The sequence below is a fragment of the Triturus cristatus genome, chromosome 3_2 (genome assembly GCF_964204655.1).
Source record: "Triturus cristatus chromosome 3_2, aTriCri1.1, whole genome shotgun sequence".
NCBI classification, from domain to species: domain Eukaryota; kingdom Metazoa; phylum Chordata; class Amphibia; order Caudata; family Salamandridae; genus Triturus; species Triturus cristatus.
In genome coordinates, this window is record NC_140584.1 from 1006105399 (window position 1) to 1006123473 (window position 18075).

The 18075-nt window shown below is 42.7% G+C and overlaps 1 protein-coding gene across 3 annotated transcripts in view; it reads left to right on the forward strand.

Annotated features, from left to right (window-relative positions):
• Window positions 1–18075, forward strand: part of RFFL (ring finger and FYVE like domain containing E3 ubiquitin protein ligase) — a 423271-nt gene that overhangs the window by 125113 nt on the left and 280083 nt on the right. For all 3 annotated transcript variants that reach the window (XM_085649647.1, XM_085649645.1, XM_085649646.1), the window contains one exon: window positions 6235–6307. The gene's annotated coding sequence lies outside the window, so the exon portion shown is untranslated. The remainder of the gene's footprint in view (window positions 1–6234; window positions 6308–18075) is intronic.

The following is an 18075-nucleotide window of genomic DNA, read 5'->3' on the forward strand; positions in this document are numbered from 1 at the left end:
CGAGACCATCCCCACCAGAAGACTCATTGGGGTTCAATCCCTTACTCCAGAGGGCTGCACACTACCACAGTGTGTATCTCCATACCGACCCCGTGGAGGAGGACTTCCTCCTTGATACTTTCGACACGACACACAGGGCCACCTCCATCCTGCCCATGCTGAAAGGAGTTACTAAACACGCGCCGCAGGTCTTTAAAGATGCAGTCAGAGCCAGGGTCATCAACCCTCGCATTGACAAAAAATATAAAGCCGCCCCTACACATCCCACCTACATCAGAGGGCCAGCGCCACTAGATTCCCTAGTAGTGTCTACAGCACGAAAGCGAGCAAACTCCCAAGCATCAGGCGAGGCACCACCACCTGATAAAGAGTCAAAACTCTTGGACGCATTGGGCAAGCACACTGCATCCCAGGCTGCCAACATATGGCGCATCGCAAATACACAAGCGCTTCTGGCAAGATATGACAGGGCACATTATGACGAACTAGAAGCCATAATGCAACACCTCCCTGACAAATCTAAAAATAGAGCCAATGAGTTAATTCAGGAGGGCAAAACCATCATCAATACCTCCATAGGCTGCGCCCTAGATGGAGCTGACACCGCCTCTAGGGCAATTAACACCAGCGTCCTCCTCCGTCGCCATGCCTGGTTAAGGATTTCAGGTTTCAAACCAGAGGTGCAAGCTTCCATCCTGAACCACCCTTTTGACCAAGAACATCTGTTCGGCCCAAAAGTAGATAAGGCCCTGGAAAAAATGAAGAAAGACACAGATATGGCGAAATCTATGGGAGCCTTACAATCACACCCTCCCAGGCGCTCTTTCCGCCGCTCTTCCTTTCGAAGCACATCCAGAGGCTACTCCTCTGACACCGCTTCCACTTCCTATAAGGCCCCTACCCAATCCACCTTTACAAGGGGTTACCAAAGAGGCAGCTACAGGGGCAGCAATAACAAAGGCAGAGGCAAGACAAACACCTCCCGCTCTGCCTCCACCCCTACCCAGTGACTTCCCTCCACTCCTCCCAGACCATCCCACTCCGGTCGGGGGCAGACTCCAAAATTTCCTTCCTGTCTGGACAACAATCACCTCAGACAAATGGGTAATCCAAATAATTCGTCAGGATACTGCCTCGAACTAGCATCAACCCCCCCAAACACTCCACCCAAACAACGCCCATGTCACGGGAACATTTAACATTACTACAGCAGGAGGTAATCTCCCTCCTACAAAAGGGTGCGATAGAACCAGTGCCTACCAATCAACAAAATATGGGAGTTTACTCCCTATATTTTCTCATACCAAAAAGGGACGACACTCTAAGGCCCATCCTAGACCTCAGACCCCTAAATCAATATAATAATAATAAAAATAATAAAGGAGCTTGTAAAGCGCATGGTGACGCCATCCCGGCGTCACCCACTCAGACCATTTCCACATGGTCACACTCCAGCAGGTACTTCCACTGCTCTCCCAAAACGACTTCCTGGCCACTTTAGACCTCAAAGACGCCTACTTCCACATTCCTGTTCACAACACTCACAGAAAGTTTCTCAGATTTGTGGTGGACGGTCAACACTATCAATTCAAAGTGCTCCCCTTCGGAGTCACCACAGCACCACAGGTGTTTACCAAGTGCCTAGCGGTAGTGGCAGCACACCTGCGACAGCAACACATTCATGTCTTCCCATACCTAGACGACTGGCTCATAAAGGCCAGCTCATACAACCAATGTGTACAACACACCCAAGCAACTATCCAATTACTTCACGACCTGGGCTTCACAATAAATCACATGAAGTCCCATCTGCAACCATCCCACGTAAAGCTATACCTTGGTGCCACTATAGACACCGCAAAAGCGCCAGCCTACGCCAGTCCGGCCAGGATAGCAAGCATTCAAGCTCTCCGTGCCAAATTCCAGCCAGAACACTCTCTTTCAGCTCGAGTGTTCATGCAACTAATAGGAATGATGGCCTCTTGCATATTCATAGTACCCCACACAAGACTCCAAATGTGTCCTCTCCAAGAGTGCTTAGCGCGCCAATGGAACCAGGCCCAGGGTCAATTGACACATCTGGTGTTGGTAGACGGTCGGGCCCATCGTTCTCTGCAGTGGTGGACCACCACAAACCTTTCCAAAGGACGACCGTTCCTCGACCCGGTTCCTCAGAGAGTGCTGACAGACGCATCGCTCTCCGGCTGGGGAGCTCACCTATTACAACACACCATGCAGGGCAGGTGGACACCTCAGCAAAAGTTACTCCACATCAACCATCTGGAGTTACTAGCCATATTCTTAGCACTAAAAGCTTTTCAAATTCATTTCTCAGGCAAGGCCGTCTTAGTCCGCACCAACAATATGACAACCATGTACTATATACAGAAACAAGGCGGCAAACACTCTCCGCAGCTCTCTCAGCTACCACAGAGCATATGCAGATGGGCCATACCCCAAAAAATCTTTATCCTAGCCCAACATGTCCCAGGGGAGTCCAAAACACTATGGCAGATCTGCTGAGCAGACAAACACAACAGATCCACGAGTGGGAACTCCATCCACAAGTTCTTCACCTGTACTTTCAAATGTGGGGGCATCCACAGATAGACCTCTTCGCCACCCACGAAAACACCAAATGCCCAAGCTTCGCCGCCAGATATCCACACCCATTGTCCAAAGGCAATGCGATATGGATGAATTGGTCAGGCAAATTTGCGTACGCTTTTCCGCCTCTCCCACTCATTCCATTAGTGGTGCGCAAACTACAACAGCACTCCCTCACTCTCATACTAGTAGCTCCAACTTGGGCCAGACAACCGTGGTACACCACACTGCTGGAACTATCTGTAGTACCGCACCAAAAGCTACACCTCTCTCAACGCCTCTTAACCAAGAACCATGGAGAGATCAGGCACCCGGACCCAGCTCAGCTCAACCTTGCGATCTGGCTTCTAAAATCCTAGAATTCGGTTATCTAAATCTTCCCCCTGACTGCATGGACGTCATTAGAGAAGCTAGGCGACTCACCACTAGAGCTTGCTACGCAGCCTAGTGGAAACGTTTTGTGGTCTATTGCCACAATAACTTCAATCCACTAGATGTGTCCATTCAACACATCATAGGCTACTTACTACACCTACAAAGATGCAATCTAGCCTACACGTCTATTAGACTGCACCTTGCAGCCATATCAGCTTATCTACAAAACAGGCAACATCTATCACTCTTTAGAGTACCTGCCATTAAAGCCTTCATGGAAGGCCCCAAAAGAATAATTCCCCCCAGAGTTCCACCCTCACCTATGTGGAACCTAAACCTCGTTCTCACCAGACTAACGGGGCCTCCCTTTGAACCTCTACACAAATGTGAACTTCAATTCCTAACATGGAAAACTGCCTTTCTCGTAGCCATCACTTCCCTCAGAAGGGTCAGTGAGATACAAGCACTTACCATTCAAGAGCCTTTTCTCCAAATGCACCATAACAAGGTTGTTCTCCGTACTAATCCGAAATTCCTCCCTAAAGTCATTTCTCCCTTTCACCTAAACCAATCTGTGGAACTACCAGTTTTCTTTTCGCAACCACAGACCGTTGCAGAAAGAGCTCTCCACACATAAGATGTCAAACGAGCCTTGCTCTACTACATCGAGAGAGCACAACCCTTTCGTAAGACCAAACAACTATTTGTGTCTTTCTCACCACCACACAAAGGCAACCCCATCTCCAAATCGGGGATAGCTAGGTGGATTGTCAAATGCATTCAGATTTGCTACCACAAAGCAAAACGAACGCTATCTGTTCCCCCTAAAGCCCACTCTACACGTAAGATAGGGGCTTCTATGGCATTTTTAGGGAACATTCCCTTCAATGATATCTGCAGAGCAGCTACATGGTCGACACCGCACACTTTCACTAAACACTATTGTGTAGATGTGCAAACTAAGCAACAGGCTAGTGTGGGCCAGGCTGTGCTCAAGACATTGTTTCAGACCACTGCAACAGATGCTGGTGGTCGCCGCTAGGGATGGGTACTGCTATATAATCTATGCACAGTGTGTAATCTGCAGCTCATATACCTCGAACCGCAAATGTAGAGCTGCAGATCTACACACGCCCACCCGCCTCCCAGGCTACCTTTATCTGTTCCAGTTTATCTTAGTTAGATACAACACACATGGGCATCTTCACTGTGATTACTACGCTCCATCTTTCCCTGCTGGCGAAAAACAATCTGGGGATGGAGCCGAAGCCCATGCGCAATACGATCCAAAGGAGGAGTCACAGACCTCGTGACTTCCAAAGACTTTCCAAGAGAAAAACTGCAACATCCGGGCCCAACACCAGATGACGTTCTATGCACAGTGTGTAAATCTGCAGCTCTACATGCCAAGAACAGATGCATTCTGGTAAGTAGCATTTGCCTTTCATACATGTTCAGTGAAAACCCTGTTCTTCCCCATGGTTAGGTTCTTATTTCTGGTATTCCAGATTTTGTGAAACTTCACTCAGTTAGGAGGGTGTACCTAACCTCAACCTCTATCTCCCCCCATTGATTACTGTGAGAACCAACACCTTTCCGGATGTATCTTTGCCTAGTGGATCCCTGCTTAGGGATCACTGCAGAACCACGTTCCCCACTCCAGGATCCGCCCCAAAGACACCAGGAAGGAGGATCAACCCCAAAAAAGTAGGTTTTTCTGCCCCTTCGGGGGAGGGGGATGGGTCACTTGGGCGTTTACCATCAGTCGCCCCCTGCCCTCCACAGAACATCAAAAAGCCCACTAGACTCCAGGGAAAACCAAATGAAAAAAAACAAATGGGGTTGAGCAATCTTACCTTTGCACCGGGCTATGCCCCTTCCCAAAAAGTGCCCAACTGTCTTTTTTTGTTGAGTTTACCCCCAAGATGCCCCTTTCAAGGATGTGTGTGCGCGTTTTATATAGTAGATGTTCGGGCTAACTTGCGCTGATATCAGTCTTTCTGCAAGCAACAGGAATTTTGGCTTTGGGTTCTTTTGGGCATAGTTTTAACATATTTGTAAGGCAGAGAGGTGGTAAATCCTAAATTCTTCTCGCTTGCCTTGGTGAATGTCTGCACTATTCAGGTCTTGGCTCATTCGTCTTGAGTTGATTACCCAAACAAGAGACCATGTTGCCTTGATATGGTTACCATTTTCATTTGTTTCTGTTGCTGGCGATAGGTCCAGTCACACAAGTGGGTCACTATTTTTTCTAAGAGTGAGGGAACACTTTGTGATAGGAATTTTGTAGTTCCAGGCAGATTCTGGAATTTTTTCTCACAGCAATGTGAGGAAAATACGTGTTTTTATCTACAGTTAAAGGTCTGAAGGATATTCTTGTGAATACAATTTTGTGGGATCCATGCAAGTTACTCCACCCTTTCAGATTCCACTGGGTGCCTAGCTTTTAGTACTGTCTGAGTTTAGTTGGTTTCCCTGAGTGAAGGTGAACCCAGGCCCACATACTGCAGCTACCCACATGGCAAAATGGGTCATTTGCAAGGCAAAACTCTTGATCCCTCCATGTTGTATTTGGGGGCCTGTCTTCTCAAGATCAATAAACCCATCCACAAAACTGGGGTCCTTCCACTGCTCACATTTAGGGAACTACCCTTTTATTTTTCAATAAGCACCCTGTAAGAGTGCATGTGTTTTCTTTCTCTCTCTCTCTCTCTCTCTCTTATGATGCTTATGCCCTATACTCGTATCCCTGTTGCTTCCCCCTCACCCACCCCCAACCCTCTACTTCTTTGCCCCACTACCTCTCACTGTCCTTGAAAAAAATGTGTTCATTTAATCTATTTGGGAGGGTCTGACAGGTGCCCTTTGCTTGCTGACCACTCCGTGAGCATTAGAGCTCTTTCCCGATCTAAGTGACCACTTTGGATTCGTAAATAGAAAAAAAATGCTGATTACGTTATTCCGGAAGTGCATGTATGTATCATCATACATGGGCGCTCTGACAAAATTAGACAGTGGCGTCTTTGTGCCTTTTCTGTCTTTTGTTATTTTATTTCATCAAACATTATTCGGCAGAGCCAATATGCAAACAAGGCAAGACCTGTTCGGTTTGACAATGCTGGTTCAAACTATAAATCCTTAATGTGGTGTCATGATTTGTCTTAGTCATCCCCCAGTCCAAACTGTCATGTAAGGTTTTACAGATACTCAACTGAAGGTTTATTAACCTTTTTTGTGTTTCATTCCTTTCAGGTCCAGTTAAATGAAATCACAAGGGATGCAGCAAGTAAAGTTACTGGGGATACTAATTTGCTCTCACTAAGTAGTAAGTAGAAATTGCAAAAACTTTTTGTTTGCAAGGGACTGTTTCCATTTGATAATCTGCAGTTTTCAGAAGTGAGTGGAATTATTTACGTGCTGCAGCTTGTAGGTGTGCCATGCAGCGTGTGCTGTGTAAGGGAAGAATTTGAAAGCACATTTATCTGATGGGCATGGAAAGTGGCTGCGGAGTCATGTCCTCCTAAACTGTATTTATTTCAGTTACTTTGGATTTTCAGTTTGTTCAGATGTTTGCCCCTTAGCAGTTGTAGTAGTATGTACATTTAGAATGCAGCCTCAAACTTGGTCATGAGGTTGCTCAATGTTTTCTTTACCTCTGTAACAGGACTTCCAGAAGCATGACTAACTCATAGCAAGGTTGTCGAGTATAAATTATTAAAAATATTAAATCCGTTTACTGCTTTTCAACAGAGCACAACCAGTGTCATACATGTGTTCACAGGGGTGTGGAATTTCTATAGCCCGATGCCCAGGACATATTGTTTGTGGTCAACAACACGTTTTCTTGCCTATTTTGTCCTTGGAAACATTAAACCCAAATCCCTGCAGCACAAACCCTTAAGCTGCCAGATTACAGTACCACAATATAGATCAGGGAGGGGCATTGCCTGCAGTTCAGCTAATATTTGTGTCCATATATTAATGCTGTTCAAACTTTTATTTATGATTCATCAATACAAAGCCTTTATTATTAGGGTGAGTGCACTAAGGAAAGGTAAGTTCAGACTGCAACACTGAGAGTGGTTCCAGTGCAAAAATGTGTACACACGTTTGCACAGTTTAACAATATGAGGGTACGTGCAATGCTTCCAGGATGCTCTCTGAATTGATTAAAATATATGTAAAAGGCTTGAAAGCAAGATTGATGATTCTTTGCTCTCAAAATAAAATGTTCATAAAAATAAAGTATGAAGAACATTTTTTTCTAAACTTCTGTAAAATTTTAGGTACCATTTCTTTGAAGCATCATTTAGTACAATGTGTTGATGCATGCTAGTATTTCCCAAAAATATTCATAATGGGAAAATAATGTACCCAGCGTCAACAAAATGGTGGTCAGCATTTTGGTTTTGTCAATGCGTGTCTTGTTTTGACATGGTTTTTGTACAATTTTATTGTTGTGGTAGCTGCCAGACCGTCATCATTGCACAGACATTGGCAAAATCAAAAATAGTTTTGGTCTCAAAAACCACACATTGCCACAGTAGTTCCTAGTATAGAACATAATTACTTTGCGTGCTGATATCCTCCTTGTGAAAGAGCAAAATGCTGTCACTCACTGTGAAGCCAGCCGGTAGATAGAGAGATAGACTTTTAATAAAAGCAAAAGGTCTCGGTTAATGCCAGACCTAAATAAGGGGCCAATTGTTAAAGAAAAACACAAAAGTTCACCCATGGTATATGTCTTTTAATTAGTGCAGATTTGTGACTTTCATATTTTCACAAAAATTTACAGAAGTAGGTCAGGAAATTGTACTCCTAGAAAATGTTTATGAACTACATTTTAGAACAAGCAAATATGCATATGTAGATCTGCTCATGCGAAAATCTGTTGAGCGGTAGCAAGTTCCCTTTCTCACCAACTACTTCCCCCCCCCCAACCCTGGAAGACGTTTTACCCTGCCCTTGTCAGGAGTACATGTCCACCTCTCTCTGTATAGAAAATTATTATAGAAGAGCTGTTGAAACCCATAAAACTTGCAAGTTAGTAGGTTTGTAGACTCAAAAGGGCATTCCAACCATGGGGAAATGTTGCTTACTGCTACCTCCAGCCCAGTATGTAGATCTGTGGAATTGTGGCAAAAAAGGGAATTGCTAGTATTCAAACCATACTATAGTATGTGCTCTGGCATGATCAGAGAGGCTATTATCAGAACTCTTATATAATGAGATTGCTGCCTTAATTTGTCACCACACCAACTTGGCACCAAAGGGACAAGTGGATTTTGTTACAAGACAATTAGATTTATGAAACAACCTGTCCCAAGGACAAATAGATTTGTATTAAATTCCACACCCCTGTGTTCAGTAGAAATGCAGGTGGAATTTACAGTAGCGAAATGATCATGGTTGTTCTTAAAACCTTTTAAGCTCTGAAAAATGTTTCTGGGTGTGGACATATTCCCCAACATTAAACATTAATTGAATCGTCCATCTGCCATGTTTGAACTTAATAACAAAGACAATGTAAGCAACAGCATCTTACAATTGGGCATGATAAGGTAGGAAAGGCTTGCCAGTAAACAATGAAGTATTTTTGTTTTAAACCTTACCAAGGACCTAGATACATTTAATAAACAATGAAGGAAGTTGTACGAGGCCTTCTGTGTTAGTAACAAGTTGTCAATGGGATTTCCTTTCAATCTCTCTCTCTTAACAAAGAACCCCTTCTCGCTGGCACCATGCGATCATTCTCATGTTTTTGCTTGTGCGGGTCTCCATTTCAGCCATTCTCCATTTCAGTCTTAATGCATGTTAGTTTTCTACCGCTCTCCCTATAGGTTTGCACTGCAGAAGCAACATATCTACTTACTTATTGCCCCGGACACACGCATGGTCATTTCCAAGGACTCCTCTCTCTCTGATTGTCTTAAAAGTCTATGAGTTCACTGTGGTAGTCATTCAAATAAGAATCACTTTTCTAAAGACAGACACGACACTACTCTCTAGCTTAAGATACGATTAGTGACCTCCATGCATGCTCCTATTCTCTAGATTCTGCATGACTTCTCACTTTAGCTTCAGAAATGAATCGAGAACAATTATATTTTAGTGTATATTTTGAGAGGCTCTTCATACTCCACTGAAGCCAAGAAGGGCTCAGATTGACATTGCATTCTTAGGCTCCCACTTGAAAGGTATGGTTGGAAGGATGTTGGATGTAATATGTCCTAAACTGGCAGTGTTGCGTGCCACGTTTGAGGTTCAAAAGCATGCTTGAAACATGATGCCGCATGCGTTGCTGTCCATCTGCAGTTATTAAATATATGGATGGAAAGAGCTAGTACTCTAGAGCTCTCTATAAATCCAGCTGACTGGTGATTTTTTTATTCATTAATTGGTTTGTTTGGGAGATGTGGTCAATGTTTCTGTTGCAGGAACAAAAGTCCAATCCAGGGATTGCTCTATGTGATAGAAAACTCCAGCTTTGATGGATGTTCAGGTTTTAGTAGCATTACATTGGAAGAGTGTAGTGAGAAACTCACGTTTTTAGGGATCAAACTTGGCTAGATTTCTCCATCCGCCAAAGGAAATTGCAACCTTTCTGAAGAAAAGTAAAGCACCTGTTTTTCACCCCCTTCCTCTGAATTTTCATTGTAGGGGTGTTTGAGTCTGACTCATACAATCTCCTGCAAAAGGGACCACACTGAAACCTTAGAGTCGGCGCACATAGCACATTTTATTTGATTGTACTTAGTATTTGTTATGAGATATTCATCTGCAAATAAGATAAATGAGGAATTACCAACCTGAAACTGTAGCAATTACAAATAGTACCAGAATGAATAAGAAATGCACCTGAAACATTCTTTACCACATATGCCTAAACAACTAGTCTAAAACGACCTATTTTATTTTCCCTATTCTTCAGTTCAGTGTGCCAAATGGCAGCATGCCTCTCAACAACTGGTTTCTCATTCTGCCCCTCCCAAACTAGAGGGAGTTTTTATACCTTTCTTTCTTTACTTTGTGATTTCTCTGAAGCAGATGATGTTTGTTCACTCGGCACGCCATGTTTGCTACGCCAAGCTGAAAACAACGCTTGGACATAAAACATTGCGGAAATATTAGTTAGCCTAAGGAGTTGAAGCTTGTCCCAGGTTCAGTTTGCAGGGCTCAAAGCTGTAGCCACTGTTAAATTTTCAGCAAATAATGTAATAATGTTTCTTTACTGAAAACAGTGTAGAACAGAAAACGTTGCAATATTACTCTCGCATAATAGTCTATCAGCTTAAAAAAAGAGACTGCGTTTCAGGCTTGTCTCACATGAGCGCACACAAAATCCATTATTTAATTTGCTATCACGCACAATGTTAACATGTCTCAGCCTGTACTGCCCACTAACATTTTTAGTGCATAGAAAAGAATGCTGTACATTGGAAGAGTAGCTCAGATACGGGCTACAGGTAAATATTTAACAACACGACCACCCGTTGAGTCTCGGGGTCTGCCATCCATGGATTTAGATGGTGGAGAGAAGAGAGGATTTAGATATCTGTCATTAAGGTAAGAAGCATCCATTTAGGACAATCCATTGAAATGATGTCTCTGTTGAAGTGTAGGGTGATGAAGTATGAAACGTCTGAAATGGCAAATAGAACTACTGCTACTTCACTTGTCACTGGTAGTTTTATAGAATCCCACATGGCGGTCAGTGCTGTGCCAATACCACGACCAGGCCATAACACATTTTGTTAGTTGTGACAGAAGGTTCTTTTATGAACCCAGATATTTGACTGAAGGCAGAATTTTAGATGAGTTTACATAGAAAAAGACCATTAGATATTCGGCAGTGGCTTTGAGTTCATTGGGGAGGCTCCTGCCACCAAGATGTGGCTGATGATCTGAATAGCAGCAGTGCTTTTAAGGAGGGTGTCCTTGAAAATATCTATTAGCTAGGTGATCCAGTTAAACTGCAGTCTTTTCTGGTTTTGGTGTAGTCTTCAAGGGATAGGGTGTTAAATTGAAGTTAATTTGGGCTTCAACTGGTTTCGCTGGTTAGGTGTTACTGGGCAATTATATTATCTTAATTTTTCTTCTCAAGGTAAGTATTCCAGGCCTTTCTGTATTTTTATGAATTGGTCACATGGTTCCTATGGAAGAGTCAACTTTTGAGATTATGCATTTATGGTTTTAGAATTCACTAATAATTTTATGTTTTTCCTTAAAAGACCAGGTGGCTTCTGCGACTCGGTCTGAATAGCGATATCTTTGTGTCTTTTTGATGTTGGCTTTATTGGTTCTGGAGTGATGTCAGATGACCAGTTTAGTGTTATTGAAGGTTTCCTCTTTTGAGGAACCTCCTATTTGATTTTAGTGATTTTATATCAGGTTCCAGTCAACCAAATTACATAAGCGATTTAGTGTTTCAGATGGCTTTTTGGGCTGGATAGGGAGGTAACAAATGTAAAGCTTGGTTTGAATCACCTCATTGTAATATAACCAAATCCAGCATCCTTAAACACGGTTTTCTACATGGATCTTTTCAATATTACAAGTTGAACTCTATAAAATTCCTGATTTTCCTCTATAACAGTAGGATCTATGATGAGCTAAATAAAAATCCAATCTTCTCAGTGCTTCGAAGTTTTCAGATGTGCAGCAGTTATACCCACGCACATTTCATTCTGGTGGCAACAAGGATAGTCACCACTTGATTTTTTCCCCTCAGTTTGGGCTGTTATGAATGACCATGTTTTATTTCCTAACAGCTCAATGTACCAAATATTTTCATTGTCCTGTGTGTTGTTGCACATAAACCTTCCACTTGGGTATCTCCCTCTTGCTGTGGTACATTGTTACAAAAGCTTGGAGTGCTTATGTGCTAGCTAGGACCATGCACCATTCCCCAAGTGATGGGACACCTGTTGTTGGCTGTGGTGCCAACACTTGGCAAACTATACAACTTTGATGCTGTATTCTGTACATTAATGTGCCAGGAGTGCTGTCTAACATGCACTTGTGCTGTAAAATTAAGTACCACTGAGGTTCTGTTGAACTAATCAACAAAATAACCAGAGCCACACACTAAGGTTTCCACTTAGGTTGAAGATTTGCATTTGATGACAGTCTAAGAGTTGTCCATCTGTTTGTAATCTAGACCAGAAACGTTCTGCAGTGAAGCGATCATGTGAGAAATAAAGAAAGCCGTGATTGTCCCACAGAGTCGTATATTGGGTGATATCAGGAATTCAGACCGTGGCTTTAAAGTTGTAACAGATACGGACAAATACTAATAAGCTATTGAAGCGGGTGTGTTTAAAGTAAGAAGGTTCCTTAGAACCAATTTTAGGCCTAGTTGCCTTATGTAGTGATTGAAGATGCCATGTTTCCTGAATAGATAAGAGCATAACACATCAATCTGCAAATGCCCCCCAAAAATATAATCTAAGGATAGGGAGAGCCCGCCCTCCCTTCCGTAGAGGAAGCTGAAGAAAGCAGAGTGCATTCTGAGGGAGTTTGTATTGCCATATGAACCTATTCCAAATATTATGAAAGTATTGCTCTAAAAAGATATAAAAATCTAGAAATTACAATCATCTTGCTCAATTTACAATACCCAATGAATTCAAGGGATTGCCTGTTTCATCTCTGCAAGCATTGTTTAATGTTATCAATTAATGGATTGTAATTCAATATAGCTGTTGTATAAGTTCTAGGAGACAGTTCAACCCAATGATATTTAGCAGTTTAACATGCAGTGCAGCAGTGCGAGGTCAGCATAATTATCAAATTGGAGTTTTCGTCAGTATTCAATTTACACCCAGATAGTTGGCCGAAGGTGCCAACTTCTAGTTCCAAAACCTTGATTGCCTCCTGAGGATTGGAGGTGAGAACTGCGATGTCTTTTTTGTTTGCTGTTATATTAATAACTGCAGAGCTGATCTTCAATTGATGAAAACAAATTGGCATATTTAGATGTCGTAAAAAAGGCTCCAAGTAGAGTGCAATTAGAACTGATGAGGGAGGATATCCCCATCGTGGACCCGAGCTCTGGAAATGAACTCTGAAATACACACATGCATGTCACCGAGCATGCATTTTCGTATACAAACCCAGCTTCATGGCTAGAACGCATGGTCCAAATCCATTATTTAACATAGTTTCCACAACTAATTGATGCACCTAGCTGATTAAGGCCATTGTATCCCAATTGAGCACCACATTTTTAAATTAGGTAAGTGAGCTTTTTTTATTAAAATGTTCAGATATTAAGCATCACTTTACTTGTTTTAATCCACCTGTAAGCCACCACACTACATACACAAACGCACCCACACTTAACCTTAAAGCATTTAAAAGATCTCCAGCAAAGAGCCCCATAGTGGGTGCCCGTTGGGCATTGCAACGCTTGCCAGACGAGGAACATGCCCAAATGATGAAGCAGGACACCTCTCAGGGTGTGTGGGGGCACTTGCTCCTATTGGAGCTTTTTCCTTTAACTTGGAATATGAGAACTGTTTTTCCTCCTTACTGTCCCCTTGTTTTAGAGGAACTACACACCCTTGTTTTTTATTTAATTATTGTTATTAGGAGCAAGTGGGCTGGACCTTTCTATGCTCCTTGTTCCTCTATTCTTTACGGTGCCAGAAAGAATGGCCGGGAACCTCCACCAAAGTCCTTCACTGCGTGTGAGATAATCATAGTAGCTAGGAACCCCAGCGTGCCAGTTACACCAAAAAACGAGATGGCCACATTTATATGTTCTATAGTGTCTGTCTGGGGGACAAACTGATTTTGCATCATCCAATTAATAATTCTTGGAGGTAATTGATTCTACAGAAGTATGGAATAAATCTTAATGTTGCTATTGATTAAACTAATTGGTCAATATGATGAGCAGAGTGGTGGGTCCTTTCCCTTTTGGGAAAGATGGTAATAAACGTTTCACACCATGAAGTATTATAGTATTCTGCCAGGATTGTATACTGGCTAGCTGCCTTAACAGCTGTTCAAGATCAATAGTTTTAGTAATACCTTGTAGATCGAATGGTGCATCTTGAATTTTACTTTCTGCCTCAGAGGCAGTATTGGACATCACAAGACCAACATATTGATCAGTCTTATTCAAGGAAGATTCCATCACTCTCTCATGCAAATGAAAATAATATATACGAAATACCTTAAAAAAATTTTTTTTAGAATTTGTCAGAATTTTACGGTCATGCTCTATGATCGCCTTCGCTCGTCCTTTATTTGCCCTTTCTGCGACTTGAAAAGCTAAAATTCGTTCCATGACCTCACTATTCTCAAAATGTTCGAGACGCAAGTTTAACAGCTTTATCCCATGCCAGCGGTCTCTTGCAGCAGAATTTTAACGGAGATTAGTTTTGATAGACTGGAGAGATGTCTAGCTCAGGCCTCTTCTACAGAAGAGAAGATCAGCATGCATAATTGTCAGGGCCATAAGTGTTTGATGCAGCTCCTCAGCTTTTTTCAGGTTGCAAGATCTTGTTGTAACGTGTAACTAAAGTTAGCTCTTTGTACTACCGTTTTCAAGGTGTCCCATACATTGTTGGGAGAGAGAGAGCCTCGATTCTCCATGAAAAAATAATATAACACAGCTAACATCTATTGACAGTATAGATTGATAAGAAAGGTCTATCAAATGTCCACTTGCACTTACTCAAAGATTCCAATCGACCCCTTTGTGTGATAGTGCTAACCAGCAGTTTATGGTCTGATAAAATAAGTGGAAATCACAATGGGAAGAACAGACAGTACTATCACTTGTGAAAAAAGCATCACATCCATCCAAGAGTACTGCTTATGATGGGCAGAATATAAAGTAAAGCCTGGAGAGGTAGGTCTAGTATACCCCCAAGCATCAGACCATCTGTGTCCATTAAATGTTGAACAACTGCAAGGCCAGACTGGGGAACCAAAAGCAGCCCTGGCAAAAATACTCAAACCAGCCCCGCTCCTTTTGTCTCCTCACACAGTTTTCTCTTTTAAACCATCCATCTAGCCATTATCTCTCTTTCTCTCCACTCTCTTCTCCCGAATGATCACTTTCGCTCCGCGTTCCCCCTCCATCCTTTGATCTCTATTTTGAAGACGCCCTGTGCCCGCTGCACTTAAAATTGGGGAGCTAGGGAAAGTAAGAGAGGCACTAGAAGAAGCCCTGGGTTCTCAAAACCGGGCTTCACCCTACCTCTCATTGTTGACATTTCAGTAAAGGACAGAGATTGATTCATATAACTTTCCTTGAGTTTGAGAAGGCACTCTGGAAAGCTAGTTTCTGCTTGAGGAGGCTGGGCTGAGGGAGTGATATGGATTCGGCCATGAAAGCCATACCATTGCACAAAAAGTAGCGCTGGAAGCAAAAAGTTGGGCACGGTTATGAGTAACAAAGGTACTGTACCTGAGCCCAGGAGGAACCTTGGCAACCTGAGTCACAACACAGGTACACCTAGGGGAGGGATGGCCCTGTAGAGATGCATAAAACGGTTTCTCATGCATACATTCCATAGTGTCAGAGTTCAAAATTATAGAGAATACATTTTGTATCTGCCGTTGGTTTATGCTCAGCTGCAGTGTTCAAGTTCAAGTTCAAATAACTTTATTCGGTTGTAAACCTTACAATCATAAAAGCACAATTCATAAACATACAGTTAAAATCAAACTATCCATTACATTGATTAGACAGAAATTTACATAAACAATATAAAACGAGTAACAGGCAGGATAAACATGTTAAGAATATAAATAATTATAACAGAGTTAAAAAGATTAAAAATACCTGACGGCAATAGCAGCATAATTATCCCTCCATACTTTTCCTGAAAGTAATTGCTAGTTTCAGAAAACTGCATACAAATAAAGTGCAGTCACATTTCAGGAGTTGAAGGTAGTAAAGTGGTGGTTTAATCTGTGTGAATTTCAGTTTTTTCAGGCATGGTTTTAAATATAGCCTCCGAGGAACTATGTAATAAGGACAAATAAATAAAAAGTGTGCAAGGTCTTGCGGAGACTTCCCGTCACAGTCGCAAGCTGGCAACACTTGACCTCGATGGGCCCCACTCGGTACCGCCAGTAAGAGATGAAACAAGTCAAAACGGAACCTTGTTAATAGGTAACGTTCGTAGCCAGACATGGGCCATGATAGATATGGTTCCATTTGTAGACAGGTTTTAAGTAAAACATGTTTCCTAACACTGTCTTTCTGGAGCTCAACCTCCTCCCGGGCGAAATACCTGGTTGTCATGAGTGTATTTTTTACAAAAGTGACATCTGATTTAGTAATGGAGTTTGGAGTTAAAAACAGGCCCGGCCGTCCTATTTCAATAAGACGGTCGCTAATATACTTCAGCCACGGGACCTTGAACCTACCATCCCATGTTAAAGCTTCTTTTAGTATATCATGGGTAAAAGGTATATCGTTATTTAGCCAACAGTTCATCCAACATAATAGGGGATTTGCTGCTATTCTATCACTAAGGTGGGGCATACCTAGCTCCTCGTGTACCGAGAAGTTTCCGGTTCCCCTTGGCAGCCTCAGAATCTTCATCAGAAAATTGTTTTCAACAACCTCCAGGTCTCGCGTCTGGCTGTAACCCCAGAGCTCGCTTCCATAGCAGGCAACGCTCTTAGCCTGGTATAATTTAAGCAAGGCAGCCACCGGGCTATTGCCCATTTTTCTCGCGAAGCCAAGTATGGCTGCTTTAACGCGGGTTACCTCGCCCTTCTTCTTAAAAACAGCGGGGCCCCAAGATAATTGATGATCAAAAAGGACCCCGAGGTATGAAAAGGTTTTGGTGGTTGGAATTTTTTCCCCATTTATGTTGAAAAGATTAGATTTTCACGACCCTAGGCCTATCTTCATAACATAGGACTTAGAATTGTTAATACTTAGGCCTCGAGACTCCATGAAATCAAAGAAGGAATTTAAAAGTGTCTGAAGGCCGATTGCTGTCCTTGAAATAAGGACAGCGTCGTCCGCGTAGAGCAGAGCTGGAACGCCTTTTCGGCCTATAAAGGGGTAATCCGCTCCAGTTTTTAACAGGTATTCCTCCAACTCGTTAATATACAAGTTGAAGAGAAATGGAGCCAGGATACACCCCTGTCGGACACCCCGGTTAATTCTGATATCCCCCGTCACTTTCAGGTCTTGGGTATATCGAACATTAGCTCTTGTATCGGAGTGCAGGTCAGCCAATAGATTAATTAAATTCTGCTCAACGCCCATCTTTGACATGATGTCCCATAGTTTGCCTCTGTCCACACAATCAAATGCGGACGATAAGTCCATAAAAGCCATATGGATGGTTCCCTGCCAGGCCAAAGTGTATTTGCCTATAATCAGATATAGGTTCAGACACTGAGTTACTGTCGAATGGCCAGGTCTGAAGCCGTATTGTATTGGGGATATAACATTGTTCTCATTTGCCCATGCTGTTAACCTGTTCAAGATTACACCCCCTACCACTTTTGCTACAGAATTAATTAAAGATATTGGCCTGTAGCATAACGGACTGCTACGATCGCCCTTTTTAAACACGGGCACTATAGTCGATAGCCCCCACGACTTTGGACATCCGAAGGCCGCAGCTGCATTTACTACAGCCGTAAGGACAGGGGCCCATAATGAGATACAAGATTTAAAAAGATCCGGAGGCAGGCCATCCGGGCCTGGAGCCTTATTACCAGTTAGCCCTTGAATGCCCTTTTCTACTTCGTTAACTGAGAAACACAAACTTTTTTCCATAGGAGTTAAAAAGTCATTTTCTGCCTGTTGCTCATTGCTTTTAAAGATTACACTAAAGTGAGTGACCCAATCCTCCTCAGGGATGTTAGTACCAAGTGCAGTATCACTGGGATTGTCAAACAGAGGTTTATTAATAATTTCCCAGAATTTACTGCTGTTGCCCAGGACTGATGGGTCAAGCAGAGACTCCCAGGTACAAGCCTTAATTTCTTTTTTCCGATTAGCAAGTGATTTCTTGTAAATCAGTCGCAGGTTTTGATTTTGACCTGGATCTCTAGGTTTGGTTTTTAGCGCCTTTCTCAGATCTCTGCTTGCCTTAGAGCATG